The sequence below is a fragment of the Balaenoptera musculus genome, chromosome 8, assembly GCF_009873245.2.
Source record: "Balaenoptera musculus isolate JJ_BM4_2016_0621 chromosome 8, mBalMus1.pri.v3, whole genome shotgun sequence".
NCBI classification, from domain to species: domain Eukaryota; kingdom Metazoa; phylum Chordata; class Mammalia; order Artiodactyla; family Balaenopteridae; genus Balaenoptera; species Balaenoptera musculus.
The window spans coordinates 78,705,639-78,721,658 of NC_045792.1; the positions used below are offsets into that span (position 1 = coordinate 78,705,639).

Consider the following 16,020-nt stretch of genomic DNA (forward strand, 5'->3'; position numbering starts at 1 on the left):
CTTGCATCTCTGGGGTAAACCCAACTTGATCATGGTGTATGATCCTTTTAATGTGTTCTTGGATTCTGTTTGCTAGTATTGTGTGTTGAGGATTTTTGCATCTGTATTCATCAGTGATATTGGTCTGTAATTTTCTTTTTTTGTAGTATCTTTGTCTGGTTTTGGTATCAGGGTGATGGTGCCCTCATAAAATGAGTTTGGGAGTGTTCCTTCCTCTGCAATTTTTTGGAAGAGTTTGAGAAGGATGGGTGTTATCTCTTCTCTATGTGTTTGATAGAATTCACCTGTGAAGCCATCTGGTCCTAGACTTTTTTTTGTTGGAGGAATTTTAATCACAATTTCAATTTCCTTACTTGTGATTGGTCTGTTCATATTTTCTATTTCTTCCTGGTTCAGCCTTGGAAGGATATACTTTTCAAGAATTTGTCCATTTCTTCCACATTGTCCATTTTATTGGCATAGAGTTGCTTGTAGTAGTCTCTTAGGATGCTTTGTATCTCTGTGGTGTCTGTTGTAACTTTTTTCATTTCATTTCTTCATTTTATTGATTTGAGTCCTCTCCCTCTTTTTCTTCATGGGTCTGGCTAATGGTTTATCAACTTTGTTTATCTTCTCAAAGAACCAGCTTTTAGTTTTATTGATCTTTGCTCTTGTTTTCTTTGTTTCTATTTCATTTATTTCTGCTCTTATCTTTATGATTTCTTTCCTTCTGCTAACTTTGGGTTTTGTTTGTTCTTCTTTCTCTAGTTCCTTTAGGTGTAAGTTTAGATTGTTTATTTGAGATTTTTCTTGTTTCTTGAGTTAGGCTTGTATAGCTATAAACTTCCCTCTTAGAACTGCTTTTGCTGCATCCCATAGATTTTGGATCGTTGTGTTTTCATTGTCATTTGTCTCTAGGTATTTTTTGATTTCCTCTTTGATTTCTTCAGTGATCTCTTGGTTATTTAGTAACGTATTGTTTAGCCTCCATGTGTTTGTGTTTTTTACGTTTTTTTCCCTGTAATTCACTTCTAATCTCATAGCATTGTGGTCAGAAAAGATGCTTGATATGATTTCAATTTTCTTAAATTTACTGAGGTTTGATTTGTTACCCAAGATGTCATCTATCGTGGAGAATGTTCCGTGCACACTTGAGAAGAAAGTGTAATCTGGTTTTTGGATGGAATGTCCTATAAATATCAATTAAATCTACCTGGTCTATTGTGTCATTTAAAGCTTCTGTTTCCTTATTTATTTTCATTTTGAATGATCTGTCCATTGGTGTAAGTGAGGTGTTAAAGTCCCCCACTATTATTGTGTTACTGTTGATTTCCTTTTTCATAGCAGTTAGCAGTTGCCTTATGTATTGAGGTGCTCCTATGTTGGGTGCATATATATTTATAATTGTTATATCTTCTTCTTGGATTGATCCCTTGATCATTATGTAGTGTCCTTCCTTGTCTGTTCTAATATTCTTTATTTTTAAATCTATTTTATCTGATATGAGTATAGCTACTCCAGCTTTCTTTTGATTTCCATTTGCCTGGAATATCTTTTTCCATCCCCTCACTTTCAGTCTGTATGTGTCCCTAGGTCTGAAGTAGGTCTCTTGTAGACAGCATCTATATGGGTCTTGTTTTTGTATCCATTCGTCAAGCCTGTGTCTTTTGTTTGGAGCATTTAATCCATTCACGTTTAAGGTAATTATCAATATGTATGTTCCTATGACCATTTTCTTAATTGTTTTGGGTTTGTTTTTGTAGGTCTTTTTCTTCTCTTGTGTTTCCCACTTAGAGAAGTTCCTTTAGCATTTGTTGTAGAGCTGGTTTGGTGGTGCTGAATTCTATTAGCTTTTGTTTGTCTGTAAAGCTTTTGATTTCTCCATCGAATCTGAATGAGATCCTTGCCGGGTAGAGTAATCTTGGTTGTAGGTTCTTCCCTTTCATCACTTTAAGTATATCATGCCACTCCTTTCTGGCTTGTAGAGTTTCTGCTGAGAAATCAGCTGTTAACCTCATGGGAGTTCCCTTGTATGTTATTTGTCGTTTTTCCCTTGCTGCTTTCAATAATTTTTCTTTGTCTTTAATTTTTGCCAATTTGATTACTATGTGTCTTGGCGTGTTTCTCCTTGGGTTTATCCTGTATGGGTCTCGCTGCGCTTCCTGGACTTGGGTGGCTATTTCCTTTCACATGTTAGGGAAATTTTCGACTATAATCTCTTCAAATATTTTCTCTGGTCATTTCTCTCTCTCTTGTCCTTCTGAGACCCCTATAATGTGAATGTTGTTGCATTTAATGTTGTCCCAGAGGTCTCTTTGGCTGTCTTCATTTCTTTCCATTCTTTTTTCTTTATTCTGTTCTGCAGTAGTGAACTCCACCATTCTGTCTTCCAGGTCACTTATCCATTCTTCTGCCTCAGTTATTCTGCTATTGATTCCTTCTAGTGTAGTTTTCATTTCAGTTATTGTATTGTTCATCTCTGTTTGTTTGTTCTTTAATTCTTCTAGGTCTTTGTTAAACATTTCTTGCATCTTCTCGATCTTTGCCTCCATCCTTTTTCCAAGGTCCTGGATCATCTTCACTATCATTATTCTGAATTCTTTTTCCAGAAGATTGCCTATCTCCACTTCATTTAGTTGTTTTTCTGGGGTTTTATCTTGTTCCTTCATCTGATACATAGTCCTCTGCCTTTTCACTTTGTCTATCTTTCTGTGAATGTGGTTTTTGTTCCACAGGATGCAGGATTGTAGTTCTTCTTGCTTCTGCTGTCTGCCATCTGGTGGATGAGACTATCTAAGAGGCCTGTGCAAGCGTCCTGATGGTAGGGCTGTAGTGTCCTTGTCTCTTGTAACAGTCTTTATTTTAAAGTCTATTTTGTCTGATATGTGTATTACTACTCCATCTTTCTTTTGATTTCCATTCTCATGGAATACATTTTCCATCCCCTCACTTTCAGTCTGTTTGTGGCTCTAGATCTGAAGTGGGTCTCTTTTAGACAGCATATATACGGGTCTTGTTTTTGTACGCATTCAGCCAGTCTGTGTCTTTTGGTTGGAGCATTTAATCCATTTACATTTAAGGTAATTATTGATATGTCTATTCTTATTGCCACTTTGTTAATTGTTTTGGCTTTGTTTCTGTTGGTCTTTTCATTCCCTTCTTTTGTTCTATTCTCTTGTGATTTGATGACTATCTTCAGTGTTGTGTTTGGATTGTTTTTTATTTTGTGTGTTTGCAGCTATTGTAGATTTTTGTTTGCAGTTACCATGAGGTATATATATTCCATTGAATATATATACCACATCTTTATCTATTCATCGCTTGATATACACTTAGGTTTCTTCCATATCTTGGCACTTGTAAATAACGCTGCTATGAACATTGGGGTGCATGTATCTTTTCCAATTAATTTTTTTTTATATACATATATACACAGGCGTGTAATTGCTGATCTCATTGTAGTTCTATTTTAGTTTTTTGAGAAACCTCCATACTGTTTTCCACAGTGGCTGCACCAGTTTACATTCCCACAAACAGTGTACAAGGGTTCTTTTTTCTCCAATGTTTGTTATTTGCGATTCTTTTTGATAATAGCCATTCTGCCAAATGTGAGGTGATATTTCATTGTGGTTTTGATCTACATTTCTCTGATGATGAATGAGGTTGAGCATCTTTTCATGTGCTTTCTGGCCATCTGTATGTCTTCTTTGGAGAAATGTCTATTTAGTGCTTCTGCCCATTTTTTAATCGGGTTGCTTGTTTTTTTGATGTGAAGTTGTTGAGCTGTTTCTATATGTTGGATATTAACCCCTTATTGTTCATATCATTTGCAAATATTTTCTCCCATTCAGTAGATTTTCTTTTCATCTTGTCGATTGTTTCCCTAGCTGTGTGAAAGCTTTTAGTTTTAATTAGATCCCATTTGTCTATTTTTGTTTTTATTTCCTTCCTTTTAGGTGATGGAATAAAAAAATATTGCTGTGATTTATGTCAAAGAGTGTTCTGCCTATTTTTTAATGGGATTGTTTCATTTCTCCTTCTGATAGTTCATTGTTAGTATAGAGAAATGGAACAGATTTCTGTTTATTAATTTTGTATCCTGAAACTTCACTGAATTCATTGCTGAGCTCTAGTAATTTTCTGGTGGCCTCTTTAGGATTTTCTATATATCATGCCATCTACAAACAGTGATAGTTTTACTTATTCTTTTCCAATTTGGATTCCTTTTATTTCTTTTTCTTCTCTGATTGCTGTGGCTAGGACTTCCAAAACTATGTTGAATAAAAGTGGTGAGAGTGGGCATCTTTGTCTTGTTCCTGATCTCAGAGGAAATGCTTTCAGCTTTTCTCCATTGAGTATGATGTTAGCAGTGGGTTTGTCATATATGGCCTTTATTATGTTGAGGTATTTTCCCTCTATGCCCACTTTCTGGGGACTTTTTAGTGTAAATGGATGTTGAATTTTATCAAAAGCTTTTTTCTGTATCTATTGAGATGATTATATGGTTTTTCTTCTTCAATTTGTTAACGTGGCGTATCACTTTGATTTGTGGACACTGCAAAATCCTTGGATCCCTGGAATAAATCCCACGTGATCATGGTGTATGATCCTTTTAATATATTGTTGGATTTGGTTTGGTAATATTTTGTTGAGGATTTTAGCATTTATGTTCATCAGTTATATTGGGCTCTAATTTCTCTCTCTCTCTCTCTCTTTTTTTTTTTTTTTTTTTGATGTCTTTGTCTGGCTTTGGTATCAGGTTGATGCTGACCTCAGAGAATGAGTCCAGCAGTGTTCCTTCCTCTGCAGTTAATTGCAAAAATTTGAGAAGGATAGGTATTAACTCGTCTCTAAATGTTTGGTAGAATTCACCTGTGAAGCCATCTGGTCCTGGGCTTTTCTTTGTTGGGAGTTTTTAAAGTACTGATTAATTTCATTACTGGAAATTGGTCTGTTCATATTTTCTATTTCTTCCTAGTATGGTCTTGTGATATTGTACCTCTCTAAGAATGTGTCCATTTCTTCTAGATTGTCCATTTTATTGGTGTATAGTTTTTCATTGTAGTCTCCTATGATCCTTTGTATTTCTGTGATGTTGGTTGTGACTTCTCCTTTTTCATTTCTAATTTTATTGATTTGGTTCCTCTCCAATTTTTCCTTGGCAAATCTGGCTAAGGGTTTATCAGTTTTGTTTATCTTTCCAAAGAACCAGCTTTTAGTTACATTGCTCTTTTCTGTTTTTTGTTTTTGTGTCTATTTCATTTATTTCTGCTCTGATCTTTAAGATATCTTTCTATCAACTAACTTTGGCTTTTGTTTGTTCTTTCTCTAATTTCTTTAGGTGTAAGATTAGGTTGTTTATTTGAGATTTTTATTATTCCCTGAAGTAAGCTTGTATTGCTATAAAGTTCTCTCTTAGAACTTCTTTTGCTGCATCCCATGGGTTTTGGATCATCATCTTTTTGTTTTCATTTCCTCTAGGCATGTTTTAATTTCCTCTTTGATTTCCTCAGTGATCCATCTGTTGATTAGTAGCATATGGTTTAGCCTCCACGTGTTTGTGATTTTTGCACTTTTTTTCTTGTGGTTGATATCTAGTCTCATGACATTCTGGTTGATATCTAGTCTCATCTTTTTCTGGTAGGAAAAGATGCTTGATATGATTTCAGTTTTCTTAAATTTACCAAGGCTGGTTTGGCGGCCTAGCATGTGATCTATCCTGGAGAATGTTCCATCTGCACTTGAAATGAATGTGAATTTGCTGCTTTGGGATGGAATGCTCTCTATCAATTAAGTGCATCTGGTCTAATGTGTTATTTATGGTCCGTGTTTATTGATTTTCTGTCTGAATGATTGGTCCCTTGGTGTAAGTAAGGTTTTAAAGTCCCCTACTATTATTGTGTTACTGTCAATTTCTCCTTTTATTTCTGTTAATATTTGCCTTATACATTGAGGTGCTCCTATGTTGGGTGCATATATATGTACATATACACAATTGTTATATATATGTATCTTATTTCTTGGATTGAGTCCTTAATCATGATGTAGTATCATTCTTTGTCTCTTGTAACAGCCATGTTTTAAAGTCTATTTTTTCAGATATAAGTATTGCTACTCTGGATTTTTTTTAAAATTTCAGTTTGCATGGAATAGCTTTTTCCATCCCCTCACTTTCAGTCTCTGTGTGGCAGTAGATCTGATGTGAGTCTCTTGTAGGCAGCATATATACAGGTCTTGTTTTTTTATCCATTCAGCCACTCTGTCTTTTGGTTGGAGCATTTAGTCCATTTATATTTAAGGTAATATTTGATATGTCTCTTCTTATTGCCACTTTGTTAATTGTTTTGGTTTTGCTTTTGTAGGTCTTTTTTTCTCTTCTGTTCTCTTCTTTTGTGATTTGATGACTATCTTTAGTGTTTTGTTTGGGTTCCTTTTTCTTTCTTGTGTGTATATCTATTATGGATTTTTGGTTTGCAGTTACCATGAGGTTTTTGTATAACAGTATATATATACATACACATATAAATACATATATAATATATATTATTTAATATATATTAATTATATATTATAATTATATATTGTTTATTATAAATTATATTGTAATTATATATTATTTAATATATATTAATTATATATAGGATTGTTTTATGTTGCTGATCTCTTAATTTCAAAGGCATTTAAAAAACCCTGCATTTGTAGTTTCCTCCCCTCACTATTACTGTTTTTGATATTATATTTCACATCTGTTTTGTTATCCCTTAACTGCTTGTTGTGGATACAGATGATTTTAGTAGTTTTGTCTTAACCACCCTACTACTTTTGTGTGTGGATGATTTATTACTACCTTTACTGTATGTTTGTCTTTACCGGTGAGCTTTTCATTTCATAATTTTCTTGTTTCTAGTTGTGGCCTTTTCTTTTGCACCTAGAGAAATTCCTTTAACATTTGTTGTGAAGCTGGTTTGGTGGTGCTTAACTCTTTTAGCTTTTGCTTGTCTGAAAAGCTTTTGATTTCTCCCTCAAATCTGAATGAGAGCCTCACTGGGTATAACATTATTGGTTGTAGGTTTTTCCCTTCCATCACTTTAAAGATACTGTGTCACTCCCTTCTGGTCTGCAGAGTTTCTGCTGAAAACTCAGCTGATAGCCTTATGGGAGTTCCCTTGTATGTTATTTGTTGCTTTTCCCTTGCTGCTTTTAATATTCTCTCTTTATCTTTAATGTTTGCCATTTTGATTACAATGTGTCTTGATGTGTTCATCTTTGGGTTCATCCTGTATGGGACTCTCTGTACATACTGGCCTTAGGTAACTTTTTCCTTTCCCAGGTTAGGGAAGTTTTCAGCTCTTATGTCTTTAAATATTTTCTCAGACGCTTTCTCTCTCTTCTCCTTCTGGGACCCCTATAATGTGAATATTAGTGTACTTGATGTTGTCCCAGATGTCTCTTGAACTGTCCTCATTTCTTCTCATTCTTTTTTCTGTTCAGTGGCAATGATTTCCACTACTTTGTCTTCCAGCTCACTGATCCATTCTTCTGCCTCATTTAGTCTACTACTATTTTTCATTTCGGTTACTGTATTGTTCATATCTCTTTGCTTGTTCTTTGTATTTTCTAACTCTTTGTTAAAAACTTCTAACTTCTCACTCTTCATCCATTCTCCTCCCAAGTTCTTTCATCATCTATATGATCATTACTCTGAACTTTCTCTGGTAGAGTGCCTGTCTCCACTTCACTTAGTTCTTCTTGGGTTTTATCTTGTTCATTTTTTGTTGTTGTTGTTCTTGCCTAGGCTGCACGGTTTGTGGGATCTTAGTTCCCCGACCAGGGATTGAACCCACACCCTCGGCAGTAAAAGCACAGAGTCCAAACCACTGGATCACCAGGGAATTCCCACTGTTCCTTCTTCTTGAACATGCTCCTCTGCTGCTTAATTTTGTCCAAGTTGGTATTTGTACTTTTATGTATGTGGTAGATTAATTACGTTTCTCAACCTTGGAGGTGTGGCCTTCTGTAGGAGACGTCCTATGCATCCCAGCAAGCTCCCGTTTTGTCACCCAAGCTATATGCTCTAGGTGTTTCCCCTAAGAGGGCTGCATGTTTCCTTCTATTGTGTCAGGCTATGTGGGCAGTCTGGTAGGCTTGGTTGGTCCCTAGCCTGGTTAGTTTCCAGGCCCTGTCTTGTGCACATGCTGCTGGCTGCTGGTTAGTGGGGCCTGGCCACAAGGCAGCTACCTGCAGAACCCCAGTGGGCCCCAGGTCTAGTGCTGGCTCTCTGTTGGGCAGAGTCAGGGTCTAGAAGACTCTGAGGGTGTTGCCCCTTAACTGGTGGGTGAAGCCAGGTCCTGGAGTTAGTAGCAGACTTTTATCAGGCACAGCCAGGTCCTGGAGTGTGGCTGCAGGGCCCAGGGTTCCCAGAGCTGGTGTCAGATAACGGGTGGAGGGAGGACTGGTTCCTGACACAGTTGGATATGAGGCCTAGAGTGTCCTGAAACTTGTGTTGACCTGCTGATCAGCAAGACAAGGGCCCAACTGTTCCCAGGGTAGGGTCTGGCTTGCTGTGGGTGGGCTGGGTCTGCAGGCTAAGGATTGTGGTTTTCTTAAGTCTTGTGTCTGCCCCATGGTGGGTGAGGCTGGTCTAGAGGTTTGTGCAGGCTTCCTGGGGGCCATGGCCGGTGCCTGCCCACTGGTGGGTGGAGCTGGGTCTTGGCCCTCTGGTGGGCAGAGCTGTGTCTAGGACTGTGTCTAGAGGTGACTGTTGGCTTGGGAGGTCTTTAGGCAGCCTGTCTGCTGATGGGTGAGGCTGTGTCCCTGCCCAGTTAGTTGTTTGGCCTGAGGTGTCCCAGCACTGGTGCTCACAGGCTGTTGGGTGGGGCCAGATCTTGGTGCTAATGAGCTAGAGGGAGGATCCCACAATAGCAGTCACCAGCAGATGTACCCATGTGGTAGAAAGCTCCCAAGTATGGCTGGCACCAGTGTTTATGTCCCAAGGGTGAGTTGCAGGGGCCCCCTGCCCCCATCTCTCGAAGAGACTCTCCAAGACCAGTAGGTAGGTCTGGTCCAGGCTCCTATCAAATTACTGCTTTTGCCCTGGGTCCCAGTGCACATGAGATTTTGTGTGCACCCTTTAAGAGTGAAGTCTCTATTTCCCACAGTCCTGTGGGGCTCCCAAAATAAGCCCTGCTGGGTTTCAAAGCCAAATGCTCTAGGGGCTCGTCTTCCTGGTACAGGACCCCCAGGCTGGGGAGCCTGATGTGGTGCTCAGAACTCTCAGTCCTGTGGGAAAACCTCTGCAGTATAATTATTCTCCAGTTTGTGGGTCACCCACCCAAAGGTATAGGACTTGATATCACAAGTCCATCATTCCTGCCCATCTTGTTGTGGTTCCTTCTTTATGTCTTCAGTTGTAGAAAATCTTTTCTGTTAGATTCTGGTCTGTTTCATAGATAGTTGTTCTGCAGACAGTTGTGATTTTGGTGTGCTCAAGGTCTTTCTACTCCACTGTCTTGGCCCCTCTCTCCCTATCCCTACGTTCTTCATGTCCTTTCTCTATATTCCAGCCTAGTCCATTTTCTCCCTGTCAGCACACGGTAGGCATTTGATAAATATGTGTTGAATGAATGAATGAATATCATGCTTCAAACTTCTCCTGGGAAATGTGATCCATCCCCATAGCTTCAGTAATTAGGTCAAACTGATGAGGTCTAAATATCTATCCCTAAACTGTATTTCTCACCTGGGCAATAAACTTGCATCTCCACAAGTACCCCATGTCAATATGTTTACAACTAAAGATTTCCAATTAAATACAACAGAATAATCATACACAATTATCTCCTTTCCCTCCCCAATCTCTGCTAAAATGATGGCAAAGGAATTTCTTTAAGAAAGAAAGGGGGGAAAAAAGGTACAAATCCACAAGGGTAAAGAGGACAGAAGAGAACAGCTAACTAAAGATTTCAACAAATTTCTGGAAGGTGGAAAATGGGCAGAGGTGAAAATAACTGAGTTAGGAGAGTAGGGGGGTTAGGACAGTAGGGATGTGGTGTTTTATCTCATCACTAAGAATATTAATAAGAGTTACAATTTTTTTCTGCTTTTTAAATTGGCTCTGTTTCCTCCAGGTGCCTTTTTTCCCCTTCCGTTTCTCTTTTCCTTTTAAAGGTTTCTAAATGATAAAATAGATACTGGGTGGGGGCAGGGTGTGAAAGGGGGGAAAGAAAGCTGATTCAGCCTACAGAACCCTGGAAGGGCTCAGCATATGGAGAGCCCAGGTACCACGGAGAACGGAGCTTATGCGCTATCTGAACTGAAACACAGGTAAAGTGACAGTGTTTCATAATGAAATGTGATACACAGAGCCACCTTCTCAGATGCTACTCAGGAAAACTGCAGCTGGTTTGTATTCACCAGGAAGATTAGAAGAATCTTCTCTGAGAAACTAAATAGCCTAAGGGGAAGCCTTCCAGGTATTTGGAGGTTCCCTCAACAACAAAATCCACCATCAACAAGCCCTGCTTATGCCGACATAGCTTCCATTCAGCTTTTTTTAATGCCCCATTCTTAAGTATGAACAGACAGAAATTCACATTGTGAACATAAATGTCGGACGGGGATTAACAAACATTTGAGAACTGAAAAAGAGAAAATGAAGGGGGAAAAAAGGCACCCAGAAGAAACAGAGCCAATTAAGTACGAAGAAAAAAAAAGGCAATTGATGTACTTAGAGATGAGAAAAGATATTACAACAATAAAGTAAGTACAGGATGTTATGAAAAAGGGAATAAACAGAAAAAACAAAGAGTGCTTGGGATTTAAAATAAGATAGCCATAAAAAATTATTCAAAAATTAGAAGATAACATCAAAGAAATCTCACAAAAAGTAGTCCCTCTCACCAGGGAAAAGAAAAAAAAAAAAAAAAGTAAGATTAGAGGGGAAAAAACACTTTAAAAAAATAATTAGAGAATTGATTCAGGAAGACAATAACTGCCTAAACAAATCGCAGAAAAAGACAACAGAGAATTCTGTGGGGAGGAAATTACCAAAGAAGTGATACAAGTAAATATCCCCCTGGAAGCAGGACTGTGAGATAGCGAGAAGTGAGGCAAAGCTTTTATTACTTTTTTATTTTTACACCGTGTGCATTTACTACCATGACAAACAATTTAAAAGAAAACAAACAAAAAACCCCCTGAGTTTCTTACCCCCAAATCTGTCCTTCTTTTCTGTATTCCCTTTCTCTGCTAATATTATCATCACCAGTCAGCTCTAAAACAAGTTCTACTTTGGACAGATTTTTCACACATCTCTTCTCTATCTCTACAGTCCTCATCTGATCCTGTCACCTCTCCCTGGAATAGTTCCACAATATCATTACTGCTAGTTCTGTCTTTGGCCTCTACCTCCCTGTACTGCCCCCATCCTGCTCTTGAAACTTTTTTTTTTTTTTTTGGCTACACGGCATGTGGGATCTTAGTTCCCTGACCAGGGATTGAACCCGCACCCCCTACATTGGAAGTGTGGAGACTTAACCACTGGACCACCAGGGAAGTCCCCCTTTTTTTTTTTTTTGAAATACTTTTAAAAGTTTTTCATGCCTGCAATGGACCCCTGACAATGCTCTTCTTTTGCAGTCCCCTACCTCTGGGATATATAAACCTTGAGGCTTAGAGTTGGTAGGTAGGTACTATCCCTACCTACCTTATTCACCACGGCTACTTCTAAACCTCTCTACCTTCTTCAAAACTCCAAGTTCTTCTGCAGAATATTTCATCTGACCATACTAGCCAATATTGCTCTTTTTGACTATTACCTGGCTAATAAGTTACGTTGGTTCACTGAAATTCTAGCACCCGGCTCACCAACTTTCTTTCTACCACTACTTCTATCATAATCCTTGACAATTTCAACATCCATATTCAAAAAAAAAAAATCCTTCCAATACTCTGGCCTCTTACTTCTTAAATTTCCTCAACTTCATTGATATACTCCATCTGGGTCACCACTGCTGTGGTCATACTCTGGATCTTGTCACCACCTTCTAACTACAAGCTCCTTCCTCTCCAGTTTCCCTCAAGCACCCCCGACCCAACATTCTCCAACAGCACTGGAAACGCTCATCAACTGAAAACTCTTCCTCACCACCCATCACTCAGCCCTTGTTAAATACCGTGTTTCAGTGCTATGATCACCCCCTTGAAATCATTTTGCTCCTTTCTCTCTCCATCCTACTTGCCCTGCTTGTCCGACCCTAATTAAGCCTTACTCTGCTCCTAAACCCAAGTAGCTAAACTTTCCTCCAGAAATGGAGAAAACCATGACAGAATCCTGCTAATTGGTCCCTTTTTGGACCCAAAGTATCAAACGGCAAATAACATTGCCCATCAGTCAGTCCCACTAATTTCCCTGGTAAATGTGTCTTCCGCTCTCCAAAATGCTCACTTCTCTGCAACCTTTTCCCCTTCCTACTTGGAACAACATATGCCATCCCTTGGCTGATGGCCTTGCCTCCCTTTCAGGCCTCATTGAAAAACCAGAAGCTATCAGACAAGAACTGCCCATATCTTCCTCCTACCACCAATGCTATTAACTCAAGGTACATCTGAACCTACGTACTATGCATTCTCTCCTGAAAAAATGGAAGAAATTTCCTTGCTCCCACATAAGCCATCATTTTTTTTTTTTTTTTTTGCTATTTAAGAATTGCACTGCTAAAACTGTCCTTGATTTCTCCTAAATCTTCAAGTACCCTCTTTCACCTAGATCATCAACATCAGCAGGGACACCTGTTTATTATCACCTATTGTAAGCAAAACAAACAGAAAATGTCCTTGACCTATGCCCTCTTCCAGCTCCCACCTCACTTATCTTCTCGTCACTCTAAAACTTCTCCCAAGAGTTGTCTTCAGATATGGTCTCCACTTTGTTACCTCCCATTCTCTCTTCAACTTACTTTGCACTTTCATACTAGTTTTTCATATCATATATGTATTACATATGAGGGAAATAGAACATGGTTGTTAAGCTTGGACTTTTAACTTAGTTCTTATCCCTATTCTGTGACTCACTTTTTTGTATATAAGCAGCATAGCTTCACAGTGCCTCAGTTTCCTCAACTATAAGATGGGGATGATAAAAGTATCTCATAGGGTTGTTGTGAGGATTAATGAGTTAGCACATATAAAAGCACACAGAATACTGCCAGGCATATAGAAAGTATTCAATACATGTTTGCTAATGAGGTCAACAATGACCTTCCTTCATCTTACCATATGCCGATGACCTTCCTTCATATCTTACCGTACCTTCATCTTCCACAAGGAAGGCTCTTCCCTGGTCCTCCTCATCCCTCAGGTAGCACTGGACAGACTGCACAATCCCCCGCTTCTAACGCTTCTACTCGTGGCTTCTGTGCCATCACACTCTACTGGGTCTCCTTCTACTTCATGGCTGCTCCTTCTCAGCATCCTTGCTAGCTGCTCAATTTCTAAATATCTGAATACTCAGCCCTCTTGTTACTATCTAAACTCTTCCTAGGTAACCTGATCCAGTCCTATGCTTTTAAATACCACCTACATACTGATGTTGCTTAAATTTGTATCTCCAATCCTGGCTCTCCCCTGAGCATCAGACAAATATCTAACTGCCATTTCTACCAGGATATTAAGTTGTACCACGAATCTAACAGACCTAGGACAGAATTCTGAAGGACTCCCCTCTTTCCGTTCTCAGCCTATACATCTGCTCCTATCACACTTTCTAATTCTGTGATAGTTATCACCATTCACCCAGTGGATCAGACCTAAAAACTAGAAGTCATATCTGATTTTTCCTCCTTCCCTCAACCAGACACCCAAATGTTAGCAGTCCTGTTTGCCTCACCTCCAAAATACATCCCCAATCCACCTCTACTTCTTATCACGTCGCTGCTGCCACGTTAACACAAACTGTCACAATTTCTTTCCTGGATACTGCAAATCCTCCCAATGAGTCTCCCTGCTTTGATTCTTTGTCCCCAGCAAGCCAGTTTCCTCACACAGCCAGAGTAATCTCAAAGTATAAAACAGATCACATCAATTCCCTGCTTAAAAACTTTCAAGGGCTTCCCAATACAATTATGATACAATCTGAACTACTGAACTCAGGATTATATATGATCTGGCCTTGCCTGACTCTCCAACCTTCACTCCTACTATTTTCCCCTTTGCTTTCTCCGCTCCAGCCACACCAACCTTTCTTCAAACACATCAGATTCATTTCTGCATTGGGGCCTTTGTACTGGCTGTTTCCTCTGACCGGATATGTCTTTCTCCAGATTTTAGCAAGGCAAGGCTAGTTCAGCAGCACGCTACCACTTCAGAGATGCCCATCCACCTGAAAGAGTGGACCCACTTCTCCACCCAGTCACTATTTATCCCAATAGTACCCTGTTTTATTTTCTTTATAGCACCTAGAGCCACATAAATTATTTGTTTACACGTTTAATATCTGTTTCCTATCACTGTCATGTAAGATCCCATGTAGGCAGCAGGGACCCTCTCTTATTCACAGATGAATCTCCAGCATCTAGAATACTCACTCGCACATAGTAGGTATTCAGTAAACATTGATTCAATTTGAAGAAAATGAAAACAACAGTATTCACTTTTTGCCCTTAGCACAGGGGTAAATGAAGATCCACTCCAAGTACTGACAAGTTAACTTATTTTTGATATATCACCAGTCAAGATTGGTATGTTAAACAAAGTTAGTTATTATGTAAATCAATTATCACTAAAGAAAGAATACTGGTACATCTTATCAGAATTATCACCATACAAAAAAGAAACAAACTTGCATTTTTTGGTACTTCCATGTATTATTTTACATCCCCACAATAAGTTTCTAAATTAGATAAGGTATTGAACATTGAAAAAAATGAGGCACCTTCCAGATAAGTAGACATAAAGCTAGGTCTATAATACCTGTGTTCTTTCTTTCAGATCATGAATTTGTTGACATTATAGGTTGCCTAGATATTTTAGAGCAGTTCCAATCAAGTAGCAGTAGAGTCAAAGAGATATTTTTAAAACCTCAATAGAAATTTCAAACAGTTAATATAGTTTACAATGCCTATAATACCAAGTATCTTGACTTTAAGAAAAATTGATTCAGGTTAAAAACACTAATCTCCTAGTAACAAGTGTATTGATTGGTTTGAAGAAGTCTTTGATGAATAAAAATGGAATTTTAGTAATAAATGTTTGGTAGTCAAAATCTTTTAAGAATGCACCATTGGGGTAGTAAAACAGGGTATCACAAGCCCACAGGATCAAGCCCAAATTCTGCAGTATACAGAACCTTTTTACTCCGACCCCTGCTTCTCTCCCAGCTACTTCTCACCACATGTTCATGATGGTTATGGTCAGCCTCATAACCATCTAGAAAATTCCTGCTTATCTTTCACCAACTCAAATGTCACCTCCTCTTTGTAACCTTTCTTAACCCCTTCTCAGGCTGAGCTATCTCTTATCTATGTTCCCAGATGAACTCTGCGCGTGATTTTAAGTATAATGTATTACAGCATTTATTCTATGTTTTCCTGGCTAGGCTGTAAATGTTTACTGAATTAAAGAAATATATCATTCAAATTCCTAAATTAATATGCAAAACATGTCTCACAGAGTAAATGTTCAACTAACATTGGTCAAACTAATTAATTACTGATTGAATGAAAAGTCTTATTAGGATTACGGTTATAGCTAAAAGTTGCCTAGATGACTTAATCTGTGTGAAATTGAAGATTTTTTAGATATAACAACTATATCTAAAACGCCCAGGAACATAAGCCTATACATGCTGTTTTTTACACACAAGTTTATTGCTACCCTGGCAAATTCTACATTCTCTCTACATAGGAGAATTTGCTCGCGTAGAATGATCACCTGTAAATTTCACCACATCTAAGAGGTTCCAAGAAGGATGGTCAGGCCACAAAAATCTCACCAATATTTTGACCCAACAAACTCTGACTCCTCCCAAACTGTTCTCTGCTTAGA

The 16,020-nt window shown here is 38.5% G+C and overlaps 1 long non-coding RNA gene across 1 annotated transcript in view; it reads left to right on the plus strand.

Annotated features, from left to right (window-relative positions):
• The window catches only part of LOC118900186, a 69,841-nt gene that overhangs the window by 33,251 nt on the left and 20,570 nt on the right, over positions 1-16,020 (plus strand). The gene's annotated exons all lie outside the window — the stretch shown is intronic.